Source organism: Pinus tabuliformis, chromosome 8, assembly GCF_031772625.1.
Source record: "Pinus tabuliformis cultivar Carrire ecotype Pingquan chromosome 8, CPIR1, whole genome shotgun sequence".
Taxonomy (NCBI): Eukaryota; Viridiplantae; Streptophyta; class Pinopsida; order Pinales; family Pinaceae; genus Pinus; species Pinus tabuliformis.
In genome coordinates, this window is record NC_142294.1 from 1,305,948,859 (window position 1) to 1,305,964,303 (window position 15,445).

Consider the following 15,445-nt stretch of genomic DNA (forward strand, 5'->3'; position numbering starts at 1 on the left):
CTGATGATGTATGCCAACTGTGCTTCTCTATATAACCTCCTGCTTTCCCCTCCAAACATTGGGACAGTGGCATAAGATATATCATTCTTTAATGTCCCACCTAGTCTCTTAATCCACCCTCTAGACAGCAACATGCCAAACTTAGGAGGGACATCTGTTACCACAATATCCATCATCATACCCTTCGTGGGTAGCTGAGTTAGGGTAATGGCCAAATCTTTGATTAATCATAGGCATTTGACTTTCCTTGAATCAAAAGAGAATAAATCATGATAGGGTCTAGTGATATCAAGGCCTAACTCTTCCATGATAGCTTTAGGCATTAAATTATGGTTGGCCCCTGTGTCTAGCAGGCAATTGTGGAGGATTTTGTCATGAATGGTCAATGAGACATAAAAAGATGGAGAATTATTTTCAGCAGGCTCAATCATGGGGCTAAGCACAATAGCAGGCTTGTCATCTTGCAAATTAACAGAGTCAGTGGAGGTTTGTTTGGTTTCTAGCTCAAGGGCTTCAAGGATAGGCTTCCTAAATACTTCACTCTTCACCAACTCAACCAGAGGCACAGATGTTTTCAATTTCTAAACTTCTGACTCAAAGCTGAAAGAAGAAGATGACTTATCAAAACTTTTTACCTCTTGAACTGGAGCTTTGAGGATCAGTGGATCAGCTGCTGGTCTTCTTTGTTTGACATTCTGTGGTTCTGCTTGGACAGCAGCCCTTTGGGCAGGATTCTCCTTGGCATTCTTTGCATTGGACCTGAGGTTATATCTCTGTTGATCACCAGTTTGTAGAACAGCTCCTCTATCCCATTCTTGATTGTCTTGTTCCTGCAGCAATGATTGTTCATACTCATCCAAAGTCAAAAACGCAGCGCTGCCTTTATCTTCCATGCAATGAATTTCATCCTCATCTTCTTCAAATTGTTCTTCCTCCATGACTACATTTTGAAAAGGAGCTTTTACTTTCTGATCTTCTTTTGAATCTTCACCCCTCTGCATTATTTGCAACTGCTCATTTGCTCTTCTGAAAGGATTTGGGTTTTTTGGAGAAAATGTGTTCTGCTGCCTTGTTTTCCCTGAATTCTGCTCAACCTTTAGCTTAAAAATTTCGGCAGCCAATGACTCTATCATCTTAGTCATCTTGTCCAATTTAGGCTCTGAAGATGATGTAGAAGAAGTAGAAGCCTGATTTTTTTGTCTTCTTCTATCAGCTTGACCTTTTAACTTTTTTGCAGCCATAATATTAGACTCTACTTCTAAGGCTGCATCCTGCATGTCTGCTAGAGTAGCACACCTCCTTTCTCTCAATAACAGGCAGAAATCAGAGTCAAAAGCATTGGCATAAGTGAGTTTGGCAGAGGTAGGAGTAGGCTTTACCTCAGCTGGTATCTTACTGTACATTCGATTGAATCTTTTATTTGATTCCCCATTTTCCCTCTTCAGATTACCAAACTCAGTATGATAATACAACAAGTCTTTTTTATCTCCCCATTGCTTCAAAATGCATTATCTAATGCTTCTATATCTGTAATATATCTTTGGGGCAATTCTCTAAACCACTTCCTAGCCTCTCCATCAAGGCTCTGGACAAAAACTCTCATCCACACATCATTTTCACTTATATCTAAATTATCAGCATAACTGTAAAAAGCTTCAAGGTGTTCTTCTGCTGTTACTCCCTCTGTGCCAGTGAATTTAGGCATATATTTTTTATATTCTCCCACAGGCATAGGATTTAGAGGTACAGGCAATACCAGAGGTCCATATCTAGCAGCAACAATTCTTTCTATCCTCGTAGGTGCTTGCTGTCCTGCCATGATTGGAATATTTGGAAGAATACTAGCAGATTGAATGGTAGGGAGTAATGTGATGGATGACAGAGATAAAGGGATGTTTTAGAGTAGATGGGAAGCTTTATTTGGACTGAGATTCAAAGGGGAACTAACTGCACAAGGGGCTGAACTAATCTCTGAAGGTTTTTCCTCATTAACAGTGTTGTGCTCTAAATCTTCAAACTGTAAATCTTCAGCTACAACTTTATCTTTCAAAGATGAATTAGATTTCTTAGGCTTCCCTGATCCTGATGCCCCTTTCTGTGAAGCTTTCTTTGATTTGACAGTCCTCTCAGGTTCAGGCACTGATTCAGCTAGAGCTTTCTGAGTATTTCTTCGAGTGTGTCTCACCAACTGAGCCAAAACTTCAATGTGGAGTCACCAAATGATGGTCGTCCTCCAATGGAGTCGCCAAATAGATGATTACAACCAAAATCTGTGTTCAAACCTTGTCTATCATCAAAGCTTGAAGCTGTGTCATTCTCCCAAGGAAGCTGAGCTTCGATCTCCTCTCCCTGGCAATGACGCCAATTAATGTTATCACCCCAAGAAACTCTCCTAGGTTGTATATCAGAGATGCTCGGGAACATTACAAACTCAACAAAATGTTGGATAAATAGTGGATGAATGAAAGAAATGTTGCATATTCAAGCGAGATAACCACTTCTACTATGCTTAACCCTAGACATGGGTGAAAACCCCCAGACTACAAGGCTTTAGACCACCAATTACTCACAGCTTGAGGATAAGGTGATTATGGAGAACATTGATCACACCAGCAGATGCACAGGACCCAGTGATGGCTAGCTGCAACCAGTTAAAAGTCTGTAAATCTGTTTTCTAATACACAGACAGGATGACAGCTCTCTGGCATTAAAATAATAGAAACCTGCAAACAAATTCAATGATACATGCTAAATCCTAACACAGAGGTGGGATGACAGCCCCTCTAATGCTAAACATTAACAACACATGAATAAATGCAAAACAGGCACAGCCTGGAAGAAGAAGAAGAAGTGGAAAGTGAGCAGTCAACAGCAAAAGAAGCTTGTATTAGCTAGAAATGCATACTAGAAGCTGCAGGTTACATAATAGTTACAGTCTCCAGAAGTTGAAGCTTACAAAAAAATAACACTAATTAACCTAATTACATCTTCTTTCTGGATATATATAGAGGTTGAATACAAAATTGCTCTACAGACTCATGCGTGGAGGGGTCATAACTGACCACCAACCGCATTTACAGTTAGATATGGGTCCTCTGCTACAATCTGAATGTTTTAATGGACAAAATGACATTTACTAGTACTTTGTTGTCCTTCACAAACAGATGAAATATTATCTGAATAAATTTCAATAATTGTTGCCGTCATTGAGCTGCTCGAGGATCGTCCTGCTTGTCCTTTAGGTGTACTGTCTCTTGAATGCAGCGGGCGAAGTATTAAGTACAGAGTGCTGGTTGTTGGGTTGTGTTATATTCTTTCCACGTAGTTAATAGGGGGTTTGAAGGGCACCTGTAATCCCACTTTATGGGGTCATTTTGGTTTTGGACCATATGTTAGGTTGGGCGGACCCACCTATGGTTTCGTGCATGATTTTCGCACATGTTTTTTGGACGCGATGGTTTTCGGTCCATGGTATTGGATGCTTCGGCATGTATAAATATGTATTGTAACATTGAAAGGAACATAATGAAAAATCAAGCTGGTAGTCCCGGTTTTTGGATCCAGGGAAAAATCTCTGTGCATATGTGTTTTATGGGTTATGCTCTCGCATTGTTTATTTTCTTTGTTTAAGAATTTGTATGCAGGTAATTTCTGTACAGGGTTAAAACCTACATTTGGTATCAGCGCTGTTTTGGCTTCAAGGGGACGCCTTTGTTGCTGAGGGGTTTCGCTCGGGCCTGTGGTAGACCCTGTTCAGTGGGAGATCTGCGAGATCGATTCTGGTGGTGAAAGAAGATGGCGAGCAGTGGAAAGATAGAGATTGAGAAGTTCAATGGTCAGAATTTTGAGTTGTGGAAACTCAAGATGGAGGATCTGTTGGTGGATAAAGATCAGTGGATCGTGGTAGATCCGGGTACTAAACCATCGGGAGTGACCGATGAAGAATGGAAGAAGTTGGATCGGAAGGCAAAGAGCACAATACGATTGTGTGTCTCGGATTCAGTATTGCTAAATGTATCAGGGGAAGCTACGACAAAGGCTTTGTGGGTCAAGTTAGGGACTTTGTACCAATCTAAGTCTCTGGTGAATAAACTGTTCCTACAGAAAAAGCTGTATAACTTGAGGATGAAAGATGGAGACTCGGTGACAGAGCATCTGAATGCGTTTAATACTGTGGTAAGTCAGTTATTATCTATTGATATTAAACTTTCAGATGAAGATAAGTGCATCAGTCTGTTGTGTTCTCTACCAGATTCGTGGGATAGTCTGGTTATTGCAATAGGTAGCAATGCAACTGCTTTGCAGTTTGATGAAATAGTCTCAGCCTTGCTGACGGAGGAGATGAGATGGAAAAATATGGACAACCAAAATGGTGATGCCTTGTTTGTACGAGGACGGTCCCAGAACAGAAACAAAAATAAGTCATCGAGTGGGAGATCTAAATCTAGAGGGAGATCTAAATCTCCAGGAAAACCTACAAAGGTGGTGTGTTGGAAATGCGGAAAGGAAGGGCACTTCAGAAGGGATTGTAAATCTAAATCTCCTGATAAAGGAAAGGGATCTGATGATGCTCCTTCTGCAGAGGCGAAAACCACCTCAGATGAAGGTGGGGATGTGTACCTGGCTTCTTCAAGTACACATGTAGATCATGAGGCATGGTTGATTGACTCAGGTGCATCCTTTCACTTCACTCCCCATAGAGAGTGGTTCTGCGAGTATGAGAAATACGATGGTGGTGATGTCTTCTTAGGAGATGATAGGAAGGCTAGAATCATTGGTCGGGGAAAAGTAAAGTTGAAGTTGCAAGGTGGAAGGGTTAGAACACTTCCGGGTGTTCTACATATTCCTGCATTGGCCAGAAATCTGATTTCTGTAAGCAAGTTGGATGATGCAGGTGTAAAGACAGTGTTCGAGAAAGATACCTGCAAGATGGTTCGAGGAGCACTGATATTAATGCGGGGAGTTCAGCTTGGAACTCTGTACAAGCTGCAAGGTAGCACTGTTGTTGATGGGTGCAATAGTTCTATGGTTCCTGAAAATGGAGTAGAGAATCTAGTGGTCTCTCGAGAGAAGACCATGTTGTGGCATCAAAGGCTTGGACATATTGGAGAGAAGGGCCTTCAAATACTTCATGGTAAAGGTATGGTAGAAGGTATGAATAATAGCTCTCTGGATTTTGATTTCTGTGAAAATTGTGTATATGGGAAGCAGAATCGGGTGAGTTTCCCCTCTGGTGGTAAGAGGACGAAACAGATATTAGAGCTTGTGCACAGTGATGTGTTTGGACCTGTGAAGGTTCCATCACTGGGTAAGTCTGTGTACTATGTATCATTCAGAGATGACTTCTCAAGGAATACATGGATATATTTTCTTAAGAAGAAATCTGAAGTCTTTGACGGGTTTAAAGAATTTAAGGCTCTGGTGGAAAATCAGACAGAGAAGAAGATAAAGGTGCTGAGAACAGATAATGGTGGAGAATTTTGCAGCAAGGAATTTGAAGAATTTTGTAAGAAGTGTGGTATAGCACGGCAGAAGACTACTCCATATACACCTCAGCAAAATGGAGTCGCAGAAAGAATGAACAAGACGTTGATGGAAAGGGCAAGAAGCATGCTCAGTGGTGCCGGGTTAGGACAGGAATTCTGGGCAGAGGCGGTGGATACTGCATGTTACCTGATCAACAGATCACCTTCATCAGCGTTGGAGGATAAGGCTCCACAAGAAGTATGGACTGGTAAGAAACCCTCTCTTTCACATCTAAGGGTATTTGGATGTGATGCATATGTATATGTTCCAAAGGAGAAACAAACCAAGTTGGATAGTAAATCTGAAAAGTGCATCTTTATTGGGTATAAGGATGGTTTAAAGGGTTATAAGCTTTGGAACCCAGTCACATGGAAGGTTGTGTACAGCCGAGATGTGTTGTTCAGAGAGGTAAAAGATGTTATTCAACATGAAGTCCAACCAAAGGAACCTGAGAAGATAGATTTTGAGCCAAAGGAGGAAGAATCAGACTCTGCAGCAGAGGAGGAATCAGAAGATGAAGAGCCACAAACTCCGGCTGTGAGAAGATCAGTTCGAGAAAGAAGGCAGCCAAAAAGGTATAGTCCATGGAAATGGTCATACGTTTGAATGACTTACTTAACGCAGTTGAATCCCAAAAATGATATCTAAGGTATAGTCCATCTGCTTTCAGTTCAAATTTTGCTTTGTCTGTTACTGATAATGATCCCAGAACTGTAAAGGAAGCAGTGGATTCAGAGGATGGAAAACTCTGGAAAGAGGCCATGGTCGATGAAATGGCATCTTTGCACAAAACTGAGGCTTGGGATCTGGTGGAGTTGCCGGCTGGAAGGAAACCCATTGGCAGCAAATGGGTGTTCAAGAAGAAGACAAATGCAGAAGGAAAGGTGGAGAAATACAAAGCTCGGTTGGTAGCAAAAGGTTATTCCCTGGTGCCGGGAATTGATTTTGGTGATATTTTTTCTCTTGTTGCCAAGGTAACTTCTATTAGATTACTTTTATCTGTTGCTGCTGCTTTTGATTTTGAGGTAGAATAGATGGATGTGAAGACAACATTTCTTCACGGGGATTTGGAAGAGGAAATCTACATGAAGCAACCTGAAGGCTTTGCGGTGAAGGGTAAGAAAGAATTGGTATGCAAGTTAAAGAAGTCTCTGTATGGGTTAAAACAATCACCAAGGATGTGGTATCAGAAATTTGATACATTTATACGGGGACTTGGCTTCACCAGAAGCAAAGCAGATCATTGTGTGTATTTTAAATTAATTGGTGACCGTATTATTTATCTGGTCTTGTATGTGGATGATATGTTGCTCATTGGAAATGACAAAGAAATTATCCAGGATTTGAAGACCCAATTGTCCTCCAAATTCGACATGAAAGATCTTGGTGCTGCAAACTATATTTTGGGCATGAAAATTAAAAGAGATCGGTCAAAGAGGAAGCTCTGGTTAAACCAGAGGAAGTATGTCGAGACAATACTCCAGAGGTTTAATATGCAGGATAGTAAACCGGTGAAGGTTCCTATTCCTGTAGGTGTGAGGTTATCTGCTGAACAGTGTCCCAAGAAACAAGAAGAGGAAGAGGACATGTCCCGTGTTCCATATGCAAGTGCAGTGGGTAGCCTGATGTATGCAATGGTCTGTACTAGACCAGACATTGCACATGCATTGGGAGTATTGAGCAGGTTTATGTCAAAACCTGGGAAGGAGCACTGGACAACAGTGAAGCGGGTTTTCAGGTATTTGCGTGGCACTAGTGATTATGGTTTGTGCTACCAAGGAAGACCAGGATTGGACAGAGTGTTGGATATTCATGGCTTTGTTGATGCAGATTGGACTGGAGATCTGGATCAGAGAAGATCTACAAGTGTGTATGTGTTTAACCTATTTGGAGGTGCAGTCAGTTGGATGAGTAAGAAACAATCTGTAGTGGCACTATCAACTACAGAGGCAGAATACATGGCAGCCACTCATGCAAGCAAGGAAGCAGTTTGGTTGCAGAGATTGTGTTCAAGTATGGGATTAGTACAGGGAGCTATAAGAATAGACTGTGACAACCAAAGTGCAATTTTCTTGGCAAAGAACCCTGCTTATCATTCAAAGACAAAGCACATTGATGTTCAGTATCACTTTGTGAGGGATATGATAGAAGACAAAAAGGTGTTGCTGGTAAAGGTGGACATTTTGAAGAATACTGCAGATGCATTGACAAAATCTGTGAGCTCTGAGAAGTTCTCTTGGTGTAGAGAAGCAATGGGAATCTCAGGGCTGAAAAAATGACTAAGCTCTCCTGTGTCCCCCTGTGGAAAGAAAACAACAAGTGGGAGATTGTTGGGTTGTGTTATATTCTTTCCACGTAGTTAATAGGGGGTTTGAAGGGCACCCGTAACCCCACTTTATGGGGTCTGGGGCAGCGCCCCGGAAAATTTTGGTTTTGGACCATATGTTAGGTTGGGCGGACCCACCTATGGTTTTGTGCATGATTTTCGCACATGTTTTTTAGACGCGATGGTTTTCGGTCCATGATATTGGATGCTTCGACATGTATAAATATGTATTGTAACATTGAAAGGAACATAATGAAAAATCAAGCTGGTAGTCCCGGTTTTGGGATCCAGGGAAAAATCTCTGTGCATATGTGTTTTATGGGTTATGCTCTCGCATTGTTTATTTTCTTTGTTTAAGAATTCGTATGCAGGTAATTTTTGTACAGGGTTAAAACCTACACTGGTGAACAATTGCCTTCATCCCTTAGAAGTGCGGGACAGGCCAAGAACACGAAACTTGCATGAACAATGAACGAAGGGCCGAGGAAAAATATTGGCCATTAGATGAAATGGATGGACGGCCGAGATTTCATGGAGGGAGACGCTGGGAAGACACGGGGAGGAGCAATTATAAACCGTCGGATCACAAAAATCAACTGCCTAGATTAGTTTATGGAGTCTACCGAGAGATGGGCGATCGGGGTTAACGAGGGTCGTTGGATCACCTTCGGGCAGATCCGACAGTGATTGGGGGCAGAAGATGCACACTGGTTAACTGCCGGGGGAAGGGTATGACGACAGAAAGTGGTTTCCCTGCACCGCTTATGGGCTGTAGTGGTTTACGTACAAGGCGGTGCGATGCAGTAGTATGATGACGCGTGGCAGGCGGGAAACCACTTCCCCGCGGGCTATCGGTCGGGCATGTTCGTGGAGCGGGGGAAGCGTCGATCGTTGGATTCGTCAAACGGAGGATCAGACGGTCAACAGGTTAATACATACGTTTTGGGGTGACGTGATAGGTAAAGGGCGGGCCCGGGCTTTATTAAAGCTTAGGGATATGAATTTTATGATATGCGCGGTGTTATACGTTAAAACTTTAGCGCCGGGGTAAAACAAGAAACATAGGTTAATATGGTTTATAAAGGGTTATCGGGGCTTAATAACGTTAAACATAAAAATGCTCGGGGACTAAAGGGAAAAGGGGGAAACAGGGTTTTTATAGGTTTTAGACAAAAAGAAGGATAAAAGGGTTTTAAAAGGAAATAAGGTGAATTTATGGGAGAGGAGGAAATAGAGGTTAGCAGGAGTTATAAGGGGCATGAAATAGAACAGGAACCGACCTCTGCGAGCCTTATAAAACATGAAACAAGGCTGCCACCCCTGCTCTCCATCCATCAGATGTCACAAAGTGTAGCAGAGCTAACACCACCAACTCGGAATCACTGAATCCTAGTATGATTCTTACTCCCATTTTCTTTGTTGTCTCCAACCCTAGGATTAATGCCTCATATTCGACAACATTATTTGTGCCATTGAACTCTCGCTCAAATGATAGAGATATGTTTTAGCTTGTATGAGGTATTAAGAGCACTCCTACCCTTGTCCCTTCCTTTCAGCATGCCCCATCAAATAATAATTTCCACATTGAATGTGGGTCCTACAACCGCTTGATCATTGTAGGAAGTTCGTCTACTTCTATTATTGTCCTTGAGTTCATGAATAAGTTGTAACAACCCACATATTCTTCTATGGCATATATGGTCTTATTCTTAAACCTTTTGGCATCACTTACAACATATAAGAAATTAGGCTCTGTGTACAACCTTCTCTCATGACCTCTAAAAACATGTATGGTTGTATAGGATAAATCCATCTGCAAGGTTCCCCCAATTTTCTCGGCCCAATGTGTGGAAAGTAACATGCCATAGGTAGCTGGAATGTTAGCCATAATGATGTCCATGACTACACTTTTGGTATGGATTTGGGTGAGGGATATCAATAAGTCTTTGATGAGACCTAGGCACTTGACGCTTCTAGAATCGAATGAATAAAGGTCATGGTAAGGTTTGGTGATGTCTAAACCCAACTCCAACATGATTGATTTGGACCCGAGGTTGTGAGATCCACTGAGTCCAACATGAAATTGTGAAGAAGCTTATCACAAACATTGAGGGTGACGTACAAAGGAGGGTTATAGTCATGTTGTTCCTCTACATGTGGGTCATGTACCACGGTAAGGTGATCTTCTTGAAATTTCAAGGTATCGTTATGAGAGGATAATTCAACGAGGTTCATGAACTTTTGTATGTGATATTGATAGGTCGGATTTTGAGCTAGTCCAATAAAGGGACTAGGAAATTTATCTTGCTAAACTCTTGTTCTAGGTTGAACAGTGGGACTGGGGTTTTTTCATTTTCTCTGGTTGGTTCAAGTCGTGACTTAGGCGGTAAGTGCTCTTGTAATTTTTTTACTACCTAGTTTGGGATGGGATTGGAATTTTGGTTGGGTTTACTCCTCTGATATGAGGATCCTCGTGGGTCTTTCATATCATTGAGAGGATGTTGGTTGGTAGGAGGGGATGGTCTTGGGTCGAGTGAGGGCATAACAACTTAAGTTTGACTTCCTACTTTGGGTGATCTTCCTTGTCTAATACACAAATCATACTTCCTTTAGAGTTCTACCATTACTGTATCTATGATTCATTGATATTAGGTAGCAGAGATTCCATAATCATCTTGTAGGTCGTAGGCTTCTTAATTTTTAGGGAGTTTGCATAATTAGCTTATGTGATATAAAATGTGGGGTACTGATCTCCTATTCAATTTATGTCTTCTTCTTGGTTCAACTCATTAGAGAATTCATCCATTTGTAGGTTCAATTCCCTTATGACTGGGGGTTTGATCGATTGGTCATTGGGCCTCTTTTCTCTCTGTATCAGTTGCGGGTTAAAAGGCCTATGAATGAAATCAGGGTTACGGGGTGGTGGCATTTGTTTTCTACTTGGCCCTTTTAAATCAAGTCTGGCCACCTTATTAGATAAATTCCTTATTAGCCTAGTCTTTTCTTCAATCTTTTCTTCTGATGTGTCTTTATTGTATGCAAAATGGTTTGGCTCATCCTTTACTTTCTTCTTGTCTTTGTCCTTCACATTTCCCTTTTCTTTCTCTACATCATAGTTCTCATCCCCTGTCTTAGTTCACCTTAATTTTCCAATGATAGTTAGGCTTCCTTCTATTTCAACTACGTCAGATTGCATGTCTTCCAAGGTTGTGGGCTTTCTCTCTTGGAATGACAAAAAAATCAGGTTCAAAGGTTGTGACATAATTCACCATGGCAACAGTGGGTGTAGGCTTTATCTAATTTGGGATCTTATTGTACACCATGTTAAACCTCTTAGTAAACTCCTCTACATTCTTTGAGGATTTATTCTTAACTATTGAAAATTGTGTGAGGTAATATTGGATGTCTTTCTTTTCACCCCACTGCATATGAATTGTTCTTTCTAAATCATCCCATAAGTTTAGTGAACAAGGAGGAATGGTACAAAAGCATTTTCGCATCTCCTTCTAGGATTTGTACAAAGAGCCTCATAAACACATCTTCTTCCTCTACCATGGAATTATCAGTAAAATATTGAAAAATGCTAATATGTTCTTCATTCGTCCTTTTCTTTTCCCTGTTGAATCTGGGCAGGTGATTCAGACAGTGCTCAGGCATATCATGTAGGATCGGGGGTAACACTAGGGGTGCACATCAGGCTGCTACCTAGGCTAATGGTTAATTAGGCGGGTTTTTTTCAATTGTGGGGTAGACCTTGTCCTGCCATTATATGTTGTAGAATAAGGTTTCTACCAGTGGATGATATTAGGGTTTTTGTTCTGTGCGTTGGCTCAGGAGTTGGGCAGGGTGTGGATGAAGGTGTAATTCCCAATGTATGAGGAAGACTTCATGATTCAAGCTCTCCTTGTATTGGGTGTGAGAAGAATGTGTCAATCTAAGGAGTTTCTAGGCGACAAGTTGGAGAGATCACGATAGGAACATGATGAGGGGTTGAATTAGGTATACTAGCCTCAAAGGAATTTGCCTACAAAGCCTTATTTCGCTATTTGTAATGGTAAAAAAAGCGTTCAGGATTGAAAACAATAGGTGGTAAATTAGGATCTAGGTTACTCCGAGTGTATCTCCTTACAGTAGCCATAATGTGACTGTAAAGACTATTTCCTCATGAATTAGGAAACTATGTTGGATGTTGCTACAAAGAATGGGTTAGTTGTGGTTGTAGTATAGTGGTTTTAGAGTGGAGTCACTAGGTAGGTAAACGTAACTGATATGTCTAGATTTTTCCTACCCTCAGAATCTAAGGAGTGTGTTGTTCTTCCAAGCGAATTAATCCAGACTTCACTCCCCAACAACAATGCCAAGATATGTTGGGGCCCCAGAGCACATCGTGCTATATCTTTGGTGCGGAGCCTAGGAACATCTAGGATTGTCTCAAATAATATTTTCTCAATCTTAAACTATTTTATTTGTTTTCAACGAGTTATGAATGAATCATATAAACCTTTTAGAAGATACTAATAGTTCTAACTCTTTTTCCTATCTTCAGTATGAGTCATTCATACACTTTGGGTTTGACATACATTTAATGGGTATTGTGGAAATTTGAGAAAATGAACAACATGACAAGATCAATGACTAGGCTCTTAAGAATCCAACCATTCAACATAAACATAAAGTGAATTTGCATTTATCATTTCAACCCATGTGATATTTTGTCTAGATAACTGAATAGTTCATCAAATCTCAAGTCACATCATAAGAATAAGACAAATAATCAAATAGATTCAATTCTTCTCATTACATACAACATACAATTATTACATTTAGACAACAAGAAGTACCATTAAGAATTGTCATGAATAATTGATTTGTATTAATTTGAAATTGCAAATTCAGGTTACATTAGAGTTACATGATTACAGGAGAAAAAATGACATCCTGTCATGTACTGCAAAGTCCCAACTCTAACCACAGATCCAAATTAGAAGCCTAACAAATTTTCAACAAAAATTTGACAGAGTTTTTGTACACAAAATTTCTCTCCTTCTCCCATCAAAATGAGGCCTATTTATAAGACACAACACCCTAGGACATAAACCCTAAACTACTAGTGGTAATAAGAAACCACTATGTAGTTTAAAATTAACAGTTGACATCTCGTAACACTCTCCAATGAAAACCTACGAGAACACTAGAATATTAAGCTTGTAACTAACTGCTTTCAGAGGCTTCCAGCTGTCAGGGCGAGTCCCACTTCTCCAACTCATTCTTCTTGTTGTTCGGATTGTGAAAGTGACTCAGCATATGAACATGTAGATTGCTGAGGTGTGTGTTGCATACCTGCAATTGATGTTCATGGTGTTCGTTGGGTGGAGGTAGATGTTGTTGCTATTGTGGGATTCTTAATTCTTTCTGATACCTTTTTTGAGTTGCAGTTATATATTGTGAGATTAAGCCCCAATCTTTTGTTAGAGGACACTTTTAGTCTCAAGCTACTTTGATGGTGACTGCCAAATCAATAATTGAATCATATTCTAGAGGATGCAAGCTCTTGAAGACCTATTTTAACTTGAAGATAATTTAGAAGGATGGTGCCAAGTTCTGGATGATGTCCTTAGGTACCACCACATCTCCTTCCTTTTCAAACACAATAGGACCATTCCTGATTGCTTCCAACCTAATTTGGTAGCCTTCCTTTTGTGAAACAATCCCATTCGTGTCCATGAACCTAGGCAAACCTTTCTTGAATAATGGATCAAAATCTCCCATATTTTCATCAACACGTTTGACATTTCTATCGCCTCCTTTTTTATTTCTTCTATGAGCTTTACCTTGTAAAGGCCATGTTGCATTTTCAGACAAGGAAAACCATGTCTTAGAGTGATAAATCCTTCCTCTTTCTTTTGGATATAAATTGAATCAATATCCGACATTGTTCTAGCTTTACCTCCAATATCATTTTTGAGCTTCCTACTTCTTTTTTGGCCTCTAGGACCAATGCCCATTTTTCATGTAATAATGTAAGTTGTTCCCAATTCTCATCATCCAACATATCTTTGGTGATATTATCCCAAATATTGTGATAAGTCACCTTTAGGTTGTATCAAGAGGGATTTTTTTTATATTTTTTAATGGTGTCTAGCTCTCACTTGACTCGATCATATGACCTCTCTCCTTCTTCGGCTCCTTTGGTTAATTCTTCAATTTCCTTCTTCTTGTTTTCCAATTCTTCATCCTTGTTGGGTAATAGGGTCCTCGTCCTATTTACTTCATCATTTACCGACAAATTTTCTAAATTTGTGGCTAAATATTTTGTTGTACTTTGTGTGATGATGGTTTCTCCTACACCTTTAGCCTTCATATCCGCTACCTCTGATTTCAGCAATATGAACTAGTCATTGTATTGTTGTGCCTCTTGAGTGGTTGCGTACAATTTATTTACTAGTTCTTCTTTCTACATCTCAACCTCCAACAACTCCATGATTTGCATTGGGTATGCTTCCCATTTTCCTTGCCTTCTCAGGAGCTTTATTTATTTGTTCTTTTCATCCAGTATCTTCTTCTACTCGAATTAATTTTCAGCAACAAATTTCTTCAGATTTACCTTTTCCAAGGCTTCATTTTTTAGCATTCTTGCCCTAGTTGCCACTTTTTCTTTCTTTATATTTTTCTATGCTCTATTGTAGTCTTCCCTTAATCTCTTCAGTGATGAATGAGATTTCTTGGCTTCAATGTATATGACATCATTTAGAGCCTTAGACAAACTGTAGGTGTCAGGCAAAGGTATTTGGGATAGATCAAAAGTGATCCGAGTGGTCTCGTAGTCTTCAATAAAATGAACTTCATTGCCTTTGGCCTTCAGAACTGCCAAATTCAACTTGTCTCCCTTGTAATCTAGGACACTAAGCAATCGAGTGTCTGACATCTTTCTAGTATGAGTGAGTTGAAGGCCTCTCTTCATTTTCTGTTTAGACCTCTTTGCTATATTTTCAAATTCTACAATGAGGGATGATGGCTCCCTACTAGCCTAAATGTCAAAGGTGTTCATGACTTCTGAGAAAGTTAGGTCTGTTGATATAAGTTGCACTATAAGTGATGAGCCTTTAGGTATCACAAGCCTGCTTGGTGGACTTGCAATAATACCTTCAATCACTTCCAGGGCTTTATGAACACCCTCTTCTTCTTCATCATCATCTTCTATCATTGTTGTTTTGAGCTTCTTGGAGTTGGATTCTCTCTCTTGATTTATTTCCATGTCATCAATCTTGCTTCTCTTGGTACCAGATAGTTGAGAATACTGTGAGTAAGATGGGAGGAGAACTTCTTTCACTTCTTCAAAAGTCATTTTTTTTATGCTTGTTCAGGGAGAGGCCTTGACTGGTGTCTGTGTATATCTTTATCTTTGTCTTTCCTTTGATTGTAGATTATGTCCAAAGGATCATACACCCATTCTAATTCCTAGGGAAAATGTAGTTCATTCAACATATTATGTACTTTCTCTTGAGCCTTTTTAGTTCTAGCTATGAATGGCCCAACTTCTTGTGGAAGGTGAGATGTTATTGCCTGCTTCCTTGATGCAAAGTGTAACCAGTC